Below are 15,445 nucleotides of genomic sequence, written 5' to 3'. Positions count from 1 at the left end.
GAGAACTTATACTGTTATTTGTGCTTTCAATAATATTTACAAGTTTTATGACTCCACTGCCTTTCACTTTAAAATGTTACAAAAAATTCTGGCAAGAGTAGTAGATGGAGGAATTTCAAACCTCCAGCTCCATTAATTGTTGTTTACTCTTGGAAAAAGCTCCTTGTAACAGACTTTAGCATATGTTTCTTGCCTTACAGATGTGATTCAAGTCCAAATGTTTCCTCTAATCTGCCCCTTGTGTTTCACCATAGACATCAAGCAAGTTATTGCATTTCTGAGCTGGACCAAACACTCCATAGTCAAGCTGTTTGGAGAGAATGATGCCCAGTTAGGTGAGGTTCCAGGTGCTTTAATTGCCTCTCTAGATATTTTAAGTCCAAAGTATGTCTTTATTGTCCTTCTACAGTTGCTGATTCTCCCACCTGGTCCCTAACATCTGCAGAGGACTGTGTTTAATGTTGAAATTACCTATGAATTTCATGGTCTGTTTATTGGCACATTCAGAAATGCCACAAAGAGCACTAAACCATTTACATCTGTGCAAGCCCCAACAGGGCTGTCATGTCAAGGATCCTTGTGCCACATCTCCTAAGTGGGTAAATGTTGCCAAAGCATCACTGCAGGAAAAAGCTCTGCACAAAGTGCAGCTGGAAATAGACCTGCCATAATAACTCCATGCCTAGATGACCAAACCAGTTCTCTTCCCTACCCTGACGGGTATTTTCTACTCCCCAGGTGATGCCTTCCTTGGCAGTCCTTGGGAAATGCTACCTGGATCCTTTTGATTTATCCTCATTTTTGGCTCCATTTATAGAATGTTATGCCCCTTATAGGGCATTTAAATAACCTCTGAAGAACCAACCACAACAAATTGGCCCCGGGGACTGCAGAAGCAGAGGGGAAGAGCCTGGACAAGACTCTTGGCAGTTGGGAAATACCATCCTCCCATATTTCCTGCTGTATTCCTTAAATCGATTTCCTTCCTGCAGGGAACACTGAGCCATGGCGTGCCACACTCTGCACGGTGCTCTGAACATGGGGCTGTATGAGAGAAGGGAAAGAAAAGTCACCACAACTTCCAGTCATTGTGTTTTGTGTGGAAGACCTATGGATGTGACCCACCCGTGGTCAGTTCTGTCTCCCTCTGTAGCCCAGATTCTGAGGCACTTATGTCACTGAGGAAAGATAAAATGAAGGTGCCACCATGGAGTATGACATCAGCATACCCCAGGGTATCTGAAAGGCAGCTCAGCATTGATTTGGGCATATCCAGTAAGCTCACTGTTGGATAAGAAGTCAGAATTAGTTCAATAAACAGAGGGTCCAAGTGTTTTGACTTAACTGGTTGATATCCTGACCTGATCTCCAAAGTCTTATGTCAGCTTGCTCTCTTAAAAAGTAACCAAAACTAGAAATCAGGATACACTTTCATCAAAGAAGATTTTGCATGCTCTTGGCCTGTGAACACTCAATGTCATGTTATCCTCTTTGTTTACTTTTCCCGCCTCCTGCTTCCTTAGACTGCTCATAAGGAGGCTTTCCAGTCGATCCAATAAAAGTGCAATGACATCACACGTTTGTGCACATGAGAACGTGTCACTTCATTTGATTAGCATCATGTACTTCCAACTACTTTTCAGTAGGCCTCTGGATTCACCCCCACAAAGCATTTTCAGATGTTTCCTAGAAGAGTACCCAACTGATGCACATTTAAACAAGTCCCTAATTGCTGTCTGTGGAGCAAAGCTTTCAGCATCTCATCGACCAAAGGTCTTTTTTCCTCACTGCTTCTTCTTTCACAACTTGCTTGCTGCAATTTTGGTCTTGTGCAAGAGTTGTTATGAGAATAAAGTCTTATCTCAAAGAAAGATCTTGCTTTGTTTGGATTAAATAAAATGAACAAACTTCTTATCTTTCTTCTCCCAATAATAATAAAAAAGGCTTTCTTCAATTAATAAAGCCTAAAAGACATGCCTAGCACATAGCTAAATTTTCTATACAAACATCCGAACCTCTCTTGCTTTTCCATTGCACTATTTCAGATGTCCCACAAGTTAGAAATAAATCCACAATATACTATCCACATTGGGAAGTCATGAAAATTATTTTTCTGGTTAAACCAGTGCAGTTTTTGAGGATGTCTCAATTGTAAATGAATGAGGTCAAGTTACAATCTGTTCACCAGCCAAGACCTCACTGCTCTGTACACTTCTCCCTGCTTATAAAGCAGTTTAAAATTTTTAAATTTCTTTTACTTGACAAATGGGACAGGCTAAGACCATCTCCAGTATCATTAACATCCTGAGTAGGAATAATTTATCAGGACACAATTCTGTGGAAGCTGCTCCAATCTGCCTTGTGCTGTCTTGCTTTGCAGAGCTCTCAGGTTTGCTCCTCAAGAACCATGGTCTCATGATTAAGGTTACAAAATGTGGTAAAGTTTTCCAGCCAGACACTGTGAGAGAGTTCAGAGAGGAGCAGCCAGGAAAGGTGTGAAAACCAGGACCTTTACTAAAAGGTTGTGAGAGCTGGTTCACAGAGGAAGGGAGAGAATTGAAGCTTATAAACAGAAAGGGAAAATCTGAATCAGAGGGGAAGCAGGAAGAAACACACAGAAAATGTAAGTCAAACGCTGGGTGGATCTTTACAGTCTCACTGGTGGCACAGATGTAAATGTGTGCTGGGATCAGCCCTTAACCTGAGGAACGCAGCAGAGTCTGCCTCCTCAAAGAGGCTTTTTGCACGGGGAAAGGAGTAGATGCTTTCCCATCAGTCTGGACTTAGAGATGTTGAAATGTGAATTATTCACGACTTCTAAGACAATTCTAATTATCTTGGATGGCTTTCATACCAGCCTAAGTACCTAAATCCTTCTTGATCCATGAATTAAAATTGTCCCAGAACAATCAAACCAGCATTTCCAGGTTCCTGACTGGGGGAAACTCTTTGGTAGGAGAGCTTCAGTCACACAGAGAAGGCACTGCTGCCAGGGGTGCTCACTTTTTGTTCTACCAACGACAAGTATGGGACAGCTGATGACATCAGGTGATGCTCATCAGGTTCCATGTATTCACCAACTTTTTGAACTGTCCTCAGAGGACAACCAAGGTGAAAGCTGGTGACACCAAGGGGAAAACCTCATCAAAAGTGAGGTTTTGTACAAAATACTCATTATTTTAATGCATTTCTTGCTATTTCTTCCCCAGCTGTTCTGTATACTCTATCCTGAACACTGACTTCCTCTCCCTCTGTTCTTCACTGGACTTCTTCCATCTGTTTCAGACCATCTGTCTCAAACAGAACATAAACTCAACAAAATTTAAACCCAAGGTGAACTTTTGAACTGTATCATATTTGAGTGTACCGGAAATTAGGTCAGTGGAATTCATGCACCCATTTTTCATCAAGAAATGAGGCCCCTCTTCCCTGTTTATTATTTCTAGAACATTTAAATTTCTAGAAATAATATTATTGACTAGAAACAAAACGTCTCTAATCGGAACAGTCTTTTCAATGTGTCAAAATATTAGAGTACCAATCAAATCTGCGTTGTAAAGGGTGCAGGCAAACATGAATTGTGGGCTGGCACTGTGTCAAAAATGCAGCTGTTCTCAAAAACCTCTGACCAGGGGAAAATGGTTTCTAGTCCTGACTGTTCATAGTGTAGGCATAAGAAAACCACCACAGTCCTATTCAAAAGGGAGAAGGTCAAATATTCACGGGAATTTTTTCCCTTTTTGTAATATGTTCTTCTGAACCTGTTGATTTCTACAATGCAGGGGTTTGGATCACCAAGCCTAGCTGAAAGCATTTTTTCATCCATCATATCGTGGAGTGTGTTATTTGTAGCAAATGTAAAGGACTTCAAAGCAGCAATGATAACTTATAAACCTGTGAAGTTCCTTTTAAGGAAGATGTTTCATCAGAACTTACATAAAATTCACTTATAAATCAGTGCACTCTTTGAACCTAGGTAAAGAAAAAAGAACTTTTTTTTACAAGCTTCAAGTGAGAACCTGTCCACACTACAGTCCCACTGACTGCAGGAATCAGGACTGTCCTGAGTATCAAAACATGTTTGAAAAGCTTCCAGTCAAACACAACCAAAAATGGTTGGCGAGGAGCACGACTTGGTTCCTCTCACAGATGGAATGGACCTGAAGGAATGTTTCCAAGGACACTGAGAAACTGCACAAGGTGACTCCATTTGGAGCCCCATTTCCCTTTGGGGTGCTGGAGAAAGCTGTGGTACTTGCAGGATAGCAATGCTCCAGAGAAATCTATACTGATGCCTGGGGATGAAGAAGCAAGGAAGGATGGAACTAGTTTTGCAGCCTAAGGACTGTGTTAGGTGCAGTCCATTCCTTCCTTCTGGGGAAGAATGATCCAGCCCTCAACAGGAATTTGTTTCCTCTGCAATATTGTGGTTAGACTCCAGCAAAGCACAGAGATAGATGGGACAAGCTTCAGCAGTCCCTTGGCACAGACCACAGCCCTTTGCTCTCTGTGTACTGGAGAAGGGAGATAGGCTGGGAGGGGTGAAAACGTGACATAGAGCAGCACAGAGGAGGGTTTTTTTGGCTGATTCAGCAATGCAACTCGAGTAGAATCTTTAGCTGCCCGCCCCTGACTGGGATGATTAACAAGTAAATAGTTCTCTCATTATCAGCTTCAGAAGTGATAGTCAATTTAACAAGCCAAATATTACATTTTTCTCACAGTGGGAGGATTGTCCCATAGAGGTGGCCTGGAAATACCCAAATGGGCATGAGAAATTGGCTGGAGTGCAGGCAAAGATCATGTAAAGTAGGAGCCTCTCTTTTCCTGGGGTAGTTTTCAGTCTTCAGCCTCTACTTAAAAAGTTCCAGGTAGTGCTGACTGGCATGCATGTGGACAAAGGGCACAGAACATTTTGTTTATTCTTTTTCCTGTTGTCACCATTTTTTTTCTCTACCCAATTATTGGCAGTGATTACAAGGCAAACTAAGTGTCCTTCCCTCTGGCACAGCTTGCCTTCTCCTGTGTCCTCACTCCCTGTTCAGGTGGATCTCACTGCTGAGATAGAAAGATCTCTGTTCTTAATTTTTCCCATAAATTCTGGCTTGAATCACAGTTCACATGAATTTTATTGCTGGGAGAGCAGAGGTCCAGAGGAGAGCAAGTAGCTGTCATCACTAGGTAACAGTAGAAATCAACAGCTAATCAACATTTTTCATTTATTTACAGTATTTAAATTAATTATCAGTGTCTGAATATCTCGGCCCCTTTCTTTTAAGGTTGCTCAAACCATCACACTCCTATGGCACTACTGGGCTCTTGTAGAGTACTGAGCCCTGGAGGAGTTAATTGAGTGCAGCAGTGTAGGTGGAAACTAAAAGTAGAAGCTGTGAGTCACAGTCAATTTCTCATTTCCCTGCATTGTTTGTATTGCTTGTACTGTTTTCAGACCCTCAGTTTCTGAAAACTGGCAGCTTTAGCCAGGCCAGTAGAAATAAACAGCAATCTATAATTAACATCAGAGAAACAAATACCCTAAAGACTAACCAATATATATAACTAGCAGTTACCTGACATCCCGAGTCAGAAACATCCTGCTTGCTGGACAGGTTGTTTTCCATGATAAGGTTAACTGATGGCATAACCAAAAAAGGGCTGTGTGGGGTTTTGGTTGGCAGAGGGTGGCAAGAGTCCAGCCAGGGCACCAATGCCAAGTCAGACAGGAAATTTGGGAACCCATTGAGGAAGCCAAAGGAGCACAAAGGGAACTCCAAATTCTAACCAGACAATAGAACGCTATTGATGCAGAAGTGGGAAGAACAGTGCTTGTACACACACTGTACTTGCTTAAGATCTCTGAAGGAACTCATGTTGATAAGGCACGAAAATGCATTGTAGAACGTTTTGGGTTGAAAGAGACCCTAAAGACAACCTAGTTTCAACACCTTCCACTTGACCAGGTTGTTCAAAGCCTCATCCAGCCTGTCCTTAAACATGTCCAGGAATGGAGCAGGCACAGCTTCTCTGGACAACCTGTGCCGGTGCCTCACCACCCTCACAGGAAAGAATTTCTTTCTAATTTCGAATCTAAACCTTCCCTCTTTCAATATGAAGTCATTGCCCCTTGTCCTGTCACTCCACACCTTTGTCTAAAGTCCTTCTCCAGCTCTCTTGCAGCCCCTTTAGGCACTGGAAGGAACTCTGAGGTCTCCCCAGAGCCTCCCCTCCTTGAGGCTGAAAAACTCCAGCTTTCTGAGCCTGTTTTCTAGCAGAGGTGTTCCAGCCCTCTGAATATCCTCCTGTCCTCCTCTGGGCTTGTTTCAGCATGACCACATTCTTGTGTTGGGAACCCCAGAGCTGGATGCAGCTCTCCAGATGGGGTCTCATAAGGGCAGAGCAGAGGGGCAGAATCCCCTCCCTTGCCTTGCTGCCCACACTGCTTTGGATGCAGACCAGGATGGGCTTGGCTTTCCGGGCTGTGACTGCATATTGCTGGCTCATGGCATGCTTCTTGTTCATCCGTGCCACCAAATCCTTCTGCTCAGGGCTGCTCTCAATCCATTCTCCACCTAGCCTCTCTTTGTGCTATGGAATTGTCCCTACCCCACTCCAGGACCTTGTACTTGGCCTTGCTGGACTTCACAAGGCTCACAAAAGTCCACCTTGTCAGTCTGAACAGGTCCCTTTGGATGACATCCCTTTCCTCCAGTGTGACACTGACAAGCTGTTAGGAGAACCAGGGGAAACAGATATTTTTTAGCCCATTTCACCTGAGACAGAAAATAACAGTTTCAAAAGACTTCAAAAGCTTTTCAGCCAGAACTCCAACTGTGGAGCACAGTTTACAGCAGAACAACCATGGTTATTGTACAGGAGGCTTTTTAACATAACCTCCTGTAGCATTGAATTGCATATGCTCCTTGTTAAGCATTTGCATGTGGGTAAAATATCAGTTTGTGAGAGGTTACCATGGAGATGAGGAGAAATAACAGCCTCAGTCCTACTGACTTAATGTGCCAAAATGATCCCAGAAACCCTTATGTGGCTTCACATATGTTCAGCAAAATTCCACTGAGCTGGGAGAAGAGGAGGCAGAATGGAGCTTTGATCACACAGCTTGTGGACTTGAGAAGCCTCACTGCATAGATACACGGCTCTAACAACACAGAAGAGAGTTTATTTATTTTTTTCTGAAAGAATGCATCAGGTTGCCTTGAAATCATGGCTTCACCTGGGCAGTATGTCCTGCCAATTTCAGCATGAAAATCTGCATGAATAACCCCAGGGAGCAAGCATGAAGCTACTGGTGTCACTGATGAGTGATGGTGACTCATGTGACAGTTTTCCAGATGCTACTGATGGAGGTGCTGCCATGGAGCAGCCTGGTACAGGGATCCAGATTTCATGCCAAAGAAGGACACAGGAAGGCAGACACAGCATCTTGATGCCCATCTCTCATCTCCAAGCATGAATCCAGACTGCTGTGCACAGCAGGAGGAGAAGGATGATCCTGAAGAAGAGCTCCCAGAAGGAGGCTTATGAAGGAAAACCAGGTTTCTTTGTCCCAAATAATATTTAAACCTTGGAGCTGACCCAAGGTTTAAATATTAACCCATGAACCTCTTAACCATGGTTAACTGATGGGGAAGAAATTGTGAGGGTGCCTGTGTCCTCCATCCATCTCAGCACAGTGAATGGCACAGAGCACTGAGGACACACACAAAACTTTGGAATGGGGCATTTGAACCACTGTTCTTTATTCCAGGGATATTCCTTTTCCCCACGATTGGTATTGAGCTGCTCCTAATCTTCCATTTCATGAGTGGTACACAATCCTCACCTTAGTTTCTGCTGATTTCTGATCTAAATAGTTCAAACTGTAGAGTTCAACCCAACTGTTTTGTTTGACCACCTCAACAGAAAATTACTTTAAAATTTCATTTCAAGTTGATATAACTTATCTGCAGAGTTTCTAGTTTGGTAATTGAACCAGCAGTATGTCAGACAGGATTAATCTTTATCGACCACAGCTCCACCAGCTCTGTGCTAGACAGAAGCAGTCACCCTTTAGAGATGTCACTTATGTCTTTCAATTTCAGGGGGAAAAAGTCTCTCAAAATTTATAGCAGAAAATAATTTTGAAGTTGTCCCAATGAGATACAAAGCGGATGCCAAAAGAAAGATAAGAAGAGCAGAGCTGACTGATGCCTCTGTGGTGCAGACAACTTTGATCCATATTTCAAAGACTGAATTGAGAGTGGATCTGTGCTTCCAAACTTGGTTTGTGCTTCTTTCACAAAGGAGATATCCAAAACATTGTATTTGGATTTGCTTTCTTATAAACAATATAAACCCCATAGTCATTGTTCCTTTTAAGTTCTTTTCTTTCATTGTCTGTGCTTGAGAATTTCTGTTCTCAGTTTTGACTCCTAGCAGATATTTTCCTAAATGAATTCAGCTTTATTGCATTCTAGTTTTGGTATTCCAGTCTCAAGATGTGCTATTTTATACTTGAAGTATCTCATTTACTTCTAAAACACTGCTTGAGATTTGAAGACCTGAGATTCACCTAAGCTCAAGTACAACTGGTTGAGCACATAAAAAGCACCAAGAGTCAGTCTTAAAAGGATCCAGAATAAATCATTGCAACACTGCTATTGGAGAATGTGTTCAGTCTCAGCATTTCCAGAACATGTAGACAGCATTCTGACACCAAGATTACAAACTTGTGTCTTGGCTTCAACAGAAAATGGGAAATTATCATGAAACAGTTTTTGGGAAAATTAGTTTGGTTTTCAAAATACTTCCCATTACATCAATGTGCTGTATTGTGCTGGAAAAAAACATCTAAAAGGAAAAAAATCTTCACAGATCATTAATGAGTGTAAGAACAGCAAAAATAATGATGCACTGACTCTGGTAATTAGAAAAATCCCCAAGCATAATAAAATGGATGATCATCAAAGGAATCTTATATTAGAAAAATACGCAGATTACAGAGGGAGACTGTTAATGATATACAGAAAATGCATAATAATGTAATGCTGAACCATCAGTCATCTGAAATCCTGTTTTAGACACAAGCATTTCCCTTATTTACACAATGGTTGTCCTCTTATTTCTTTCCACAATATTTACTTTCTTACGCACTTTGTGTAGTTAGTGACATAACCAGAACTCAGAAGGGCCTTTCAAACACAGAATTCAGCTTACCCAAGAAGTCCCTTTAAGCGCCAACTAAAGCTGTGATGTGACAGCAGCAGCATTTACAATCCTGAGAGTCAAGATAATATCCTGGTGCACACTGCAAATGGCAGAAAACTCTTCCCAGTGCCATCAGAGTGGAGTGCTGAATTTTTAAGATGCACTTTATCCATCAGGCTCTGATGGAAAAATAACAATAGCAGGTGGGAGAGAAGACAGATGATCTTCTGGTCATTTAGCTTTTCCTATTTGCCTTCTACCTTGCAAGAATTTTTATGACACCTTTGAATCAAATTAACCATTTAAGGAGATCTGATCTCAGTTTGTCAGTGGCAGGTATTTTTCTTTACATATAGATGAACTCTTCCACTTAAGCTACAACGGGCTCACACTGTTCATAAAACACGTTTTAAGTCTTTATTTTGGAAAAGGATACTTTCTTTTTCCTTTTTTTTTTTTTTTAACTTTTTTAAAATAAATATTTTAACTAATTCAGTCTTGAATCTGATCACCTTCAGGGTCAACTAATGAAAATCTTTTTTCAGATATGGTCTCTGAGTTCTGGCCAGATAATGGTCAGATTAATCCCATCTCACTCCATCATGCTTAAAGCTGGGCAGATAATTTGAGGTGCTGGTCTCTAACCAACAGACAGATAGAGGTACCTGCAGTGGAATTACATCACTAAGAAATTATTTTACCTGCTTTGGGGCAGAAAGGATGTTCTCCAGAGATTCTTTTCTCTCTCCATGGCCAGTAGTAGAACAACTTTAAGCAGCTACATAACTTTTCAGGAGCTGAACTGAAGAGTCAGATACAAAGAATCATCAGTTATTGAGGGTTTAAGCCATCTGTGCATGTCTTTTCTACTGAAGTCAACACAGCACCTTTCATTAGTAATAAACTTTTTCAAAGGAAGGTCCAGGATTCACCCTAAGAGACTGAATGGGGGCTCAGGTAACCTCTTCCAGACCTTCCCAGTCTGTATCTCTATAACATTGTACAGAATAAGGATCAATTACTGCATCAGAGTCCTCTTAAGTCAGTCTCCAAAAGTGCTTCTTTCTCTCCAACAGCAAAAAAAGTGAGCTCAGTGACTAACATCACCATTAAATATGTTTATATTTAATCTTGCAAATCCCACCATTACCGTTCAAATAGAAAGCACATCTTGTGTAATTTAGTCTCAAATATTTACAGTTTTGATCTTGCAGCTGGGTATCTCCTACGTTCTAGCACAGGACAAAGATTTCCAAAGGCATTGCAATGCATACAATATTTATACAAAATAAAGGTTCTGTGATATCTTTTATTGAGTGATAATGTGAGAGGTTGAAGAGCAACCTCACAGTTTATATTTCAGTGCAATTTCTGGTTGTCTAGAGACCAGATGTTTAAGCAAGGAGATGATTATCACTGAGTAGGTGGAAGGTTTGAGGACAGGATGATAATGTAAAACTGAAGATTACACACCCTCCAGAACCTTATGTGACTACAAATCAGTTGGCTTCTTCAAGCTGCACCAGGAGAGAAATTCCATGTATGCACTCTGTCAAAATGAAAATAGTTATGGTCTGGCTTTGATAGACAGTATTTAATAAACTAGTGGAATGAAAGCAACTTTATTTGAATTTTAAGGTAGAATGAATTTAAAAATCTATTGAAGATCCCATTCTAACATATTGTTACAATGAAGTTGAATGGATAAACGAGTGCAATACATAAAAGTCAAAGCCATTCATAGAATTAGTCCTTGGAGAAGGCAAATATTTCTTCCTGCATGTATGGAAAAGGAATTATAACCCTGACCCATTCACCAAAATTCCAGATAAGGGATTAATACAGTAAACTACTTCCCTCTTTGTCCTTCACACCATTATACTGAATAGACCTCTTGAAGAGGAGCAGGGATGAAATATATCACTCTCATCAGAAAAGGGGAGACCACAGTTTCAGGTTCATGGTGCCTCTTGGGTTACAAATCCCAGTCATTTCTGGAAAGAGCACTTCAACATAGTTCAAGAAGAAATACAACCCTTATTCCACCTCACTTCTATATCTGATGGCATATTATCTTTACACTACATGCTGGCAATGTGACATATATTTTTCTAACAAGCTCAAAACCAAATGCAGCAGTAAAATTCTGGCATCAGAAAGTTCTAATTTTTGAGTCAACAAAGTTTTTCCCAATATCTGAACTTTGGACACTTTTTCCTTACTCTGGACATTTTTTACCCAGTTTTAAATGTTGTAGAATGAATTCTACTTAGGACTGACTGGCTCAAGCCCTCAGACTGTGTCCACTTGCCACATCAGCAGCAATATTATTACACAATAGCAAAATGACATGATGAGTTTTTCATAGGGACTGATTTATGACACAATAGTTTATTTTCCTTCAGAGATAAGAAAGAAATAAACAGGATCTAAACTTTCTTCCTGCGAACAGCTACTTATGTTCTACACTTCATTTACCAGAGGGGGCCAATTGACATCAGACACTCATGCACACAAAGTGCATGAATACCATCACTAGCACAGGGGGGGCAAAAACTAAATGAAAGCCCTTAGGCAAACAGTTCTATATATTCAAGTGGGTGGTTGGGAAGTCACAGCTTGTCAGCTGAGCTCTGGTACTTGGCTTGTGCATGTCCTGAATGTGCAAGAGCACAACTCCACTTTGACACGAGCGGTGGAGGAGAGATTAAAGCACGAGCATCTCCCAGGGCAGCTGATGTGCACCAAGAGCAGGAACATGCACAGTGATGACAGCTCAACAGCAAGCAGCATCTCAGTAAAGGTCAGCAGAGATGTGCTGCCAAACCCTCTGAACCACCCTTCTTCAAACCCACTTTCCAAAGGTCACCACTGCAAGGGATGGGAGGACTCGTGCAGGGAATGAAGAGTGTGTTTCTATTTTACTTCAAGGATCTGCACAAATCTTGCTGTAGGCTTTGGGGAAGACCTGTAGATCCCTTGAAAAAGAAATCTTTATTTTATCTCAGCACTGCCTCTTTCAAGAAAGAGCAACATTCAAAACATTTGCACAGCTGAAGTGATTACTGAAATTCTTCTGAAGCATTTACTCAAAGAGAGTGAACCCTTGACTGGCAGGAAAAATTTTAAAAGATTATATAAAAAACTTTTTCTTTACAAATGACTATTTGTTGAGTCTCCGCAGACCCAAATTTGAGAAATGCCACGCAAACTAACATATTTCAGTGTTGAACCTGTTATAGAAATGTGTCAGCTTGTCTGGGTCTTCTTCATCTATGGAGGCAAAATCAATTCTTCAGAAACAGAAGCAAGATATGAGTTTTATTTAACAAGCTATCATGGAGAGGAAGGACAACAGTGTCAGCCAGTACTTTGTTGATACGAGAGGTGTATGTGCTGAAAGAGAGTCTCTTTGTGCCTTCCTACAAAAGTCCTGGAAGGACATAAGACAATAAACAAGCCTGACAGCACTCAGGTCTAAGAGTGTACTGAATAAACCTGAGTTGTGTGAATTACAATAGCTCATTTGTTAGAAACACAGAGGTGCACTCAGAGAGAGGAAACAAAAAAATAATTCAAACACCAGTCTGTGATAGGATCAATCTCATAACATATCTCTTTAAAAAAAAGGACAAAGACTATTTCAAAGGAGATTTGAAAAGAGAGGCTGCTCCAAAATACTCATCAAAGATCCTGGGAAGGTCTTAACTGCACATAAAACTGGACTGTTCAGTTCTGGTGTGCCCATCATGAGACGGATGTGGACCTGTTGGAGTGAGTTCAGAGGAGGACATGAAGATGATCAGAGGGCTGGAGCACCTCTGCTTCAGAGACAGGTTGAGAGAGTTGAGATTGTTCAGAAGGCTCCAGGGAGACCCTAGAGCCCCTTTGAATAGCTAATGAGGCTCCAAGATAGCTGGAGTGGGGTTTTTGATAAGGACATGGAGTGATAGGACAAGGGGTGTCGGCTTCAGACTGGCAAAGGAAAGGTTTAGATTTAGGTATTAGGAAGGAATTCTTTCCTGTGAGGATGGTGAGGCCCTGGCATGTGTCTCTCAGAGAAGCTGAGTCTGTTTCATCCCTGGAAGTGTTTAAGGCCTGGTTGGATGGGGCTTTGAGCAACCTGGTCTACTAGGTGTCATGCCTGCCAAAGACAAGGGGCTTGGAACTAGATCATCTTTTGTGCCCCTTCCAACCCAAACTGTTGTGTGATTCTGATTCTATGATTATGTACTGCAGGAACTGAAATGTGGGAATTATTATTATCAATAATTTTAACCACCAGACAAAATAATTTTGTTCACCTCTGAACTTATCCCAAATTTTGGCAAAATTTTCCAAAAAGCTTCAGTGGGAAGGTTTAGGGCAGGTGAGGAATGTAATGTAGTCCAAACCTACCCTCCTTCAGCTTAAGACCACTTCCCCTTGTGCCATCACAGTTTGCCCTTGTGAAAAGTCTCTCTCCAGCCTTTTTGAAAGTCCCTTTCAGGTACTGGACGACACTCCAGGGTCTCATTCAGTTACCTGTGCTGTCCTAGAGTGGGACTGGAAACCCTGGCTTTGGCAGGCGCTCCTGGTGTCCCTGGTGCCTCTGCTGCTGCTGTTATGCTGAGGAGCTGCAGCAGAGCCCCAGCAAACGTGTCAGGACCGAGAGCTGCTGCTGGCTGTCCCCTTCGCCCGGCGCCGCTCCCCGTAACCACTAGATGGGGCGAGGCAGCCGCCCCGCCGGCTCCGGGTACCGCGGGGCTCCCTTGCGGACCCAGGGCAGCCCCAGACCGAGCCCGTCGCGCCTCGCTCCCGCAGAAAACATCCGGGCAGGACGCAGTGCTGACCTTCACTCTTCCACTGCAGCCCGTAACCCGCTCCACCAGCTCCGGGGTATGCGCTCTCCTCCCCACCTCAGTGTACATAGCATTGTTTACTCGTGTCAGATTCCAGCTCCAAAACTGAAAATGTCCAGCGACTGCTCTCACAGAAAAGCTGCCAGGCCAGAAAGCTGTTGCGTGCTTTTTTTTTTTTTTTTTTGCCTCATGCAGGCTGCAAACCACACCAGAAACAGTGGGGCCATGTGCTTTCCTTCTCACTTAAATGTGCAATCCCTTTATTTTTTTTTAATAGCCTGCAACTAAGCTTGACAATTCTAAACATTCATGGGTCGCTCCACACAAAAGTGCCAGGACAGAAAATTCTTGCTGTCTTTCATTCTCCTATTGCAGCCTGTAAACTGCTATAATTGTTGGTAGACTGCACTCCCAGCACAGGCTAAGATCCCAGATGAGCTCACCCAGTACCATGAATCATTTGAAACTGAAAAAAGTGTGATTGTACACTTAAATTAGGAAGGCAAGTGCATAGCTCCAGTGTTGGTGCTGCAGTTTGTAGGACGCACAGGGAAAGAGCAGGCTACAGCACGAAGGTAAAGGCCAGCAACACCTTTCTGATTAGTTACCTATTGTTTTGGAGTCCTCACCAGGTATTTTGAGTATCTGAGCTTATTTGGCGTTGAGATGCATTTAGCTGGCTAAGCAAGTTCATATTCCCATCTGGAGTCACTGTTGAAAGGCTACATGGTGATGGGTATGGCCAGGAACACCTGTTCTGTCACCTTATGAGTTGGAGAAGTCACCAGGCATTTTCAGTTTTGGGGCTCTATCTCTATTGAAGTCAGAGAGTGTGATTGTGCACTTCGTTGGCCAGGCAAGCATGGAGCCTTTAGTGTTGGTGCTGCTGCTAAAAAGCTACAGGGGGAAAAAGCAAAATCCAGTAAGACCTTTCAGGCACCTTTTTGTGGGAGCACTCAGTGGGTATTTTCAATTTTGGATATGTATTTGAGAGAGTTGCAGAGAGTCAGGGTGCATTTAAGTTCTTCATCTTGACTTTGTAGCCTTTCAACAGGGTCAGGTGATAGTGATGATTAAGGGTTAAAGACAGAGCTCTGGTGTGGCTGGGACTAGAAAATGGGCTGTCAAGAGCAATAGCTCTCAGGGCTGACCAAGTCTTTTGTGTAAGTCTCAGCTGGCAGCTGGCCTTTTTCTTGCTGGTTCTGGTCACCCCAGTGGTTAGGTGTTAGAGCAGAGAGAGAACTCTGGCGTTGTGGCTTTGGGTGGGAATGCCAAGGAAAACTGAGGCTTAACAGTAGCTTTTGGTCTTGTCAATTCTTTGTGCATTTAGTTTATGTTTGCTTGTCTGTGCATTTTCACCACACCCATGGCCACCACTCCCGATTCCTGACAGCCCCAGG

At 42.3% G+C, this 15,445-nt stretch overlaps 1 long non-coding RNA gene across 3 annotated transcripts in view; it reads right to left on the bottom strand.

Annotated features, from left to right (window-relative positions):
* LOC132323327 (uncharacterized) overlaps positions 1 to 14,507 on the bottom strand; it is a 32,978-nt gene extending 18,471 nt beyond the window's left edge. Inside the window, exons 1-3 of one of the 3 annotated variants that reach the window (XR_009485317.1) lie at positions 13,729 to 14,507; positions 9,906 to 10,006; positions 9,214 to 9,383 (exon numbers count right to left, since the gene is read on the bottom strand). This is a non-coding gene — a long non-coding RNA (uncharacterized LOC132323327). Of the gene's footprint in view, positions 1 to 5,570; positions 9,384 to 9,905; positions 10,007 to 13,728 lie in introns of all 3 variants that reach the window. The other 2 variants (XR_009485316.1, XR_009485315.1) reach the window with 2 other exon arrangements.
* Between the last annotated feature and the right edge of the window lie 938 nt (positions 14,508 to 15,445).

Source organism: Haemorhous mexicanus, chromosome 2 (assembly GCF_027477595.1).
Source record: "Haemorhous mexicanus isolate bHaeMex1 chromosome 2, bHaeMex1.pri, whole genome shotgun sequence".
Classification (NCBI taxonomy): domain Eukaryota; kingdom Metazoa; phylum Chordata; class Aves; order Passeriformes; family Fringillidae; genus Haemorhous; species Haemorhous mexicanus.
Note: the sequence above shows the minus strand (reverse complement) of the source record. Positions and strands in the feature narration are given on the sequence as shown.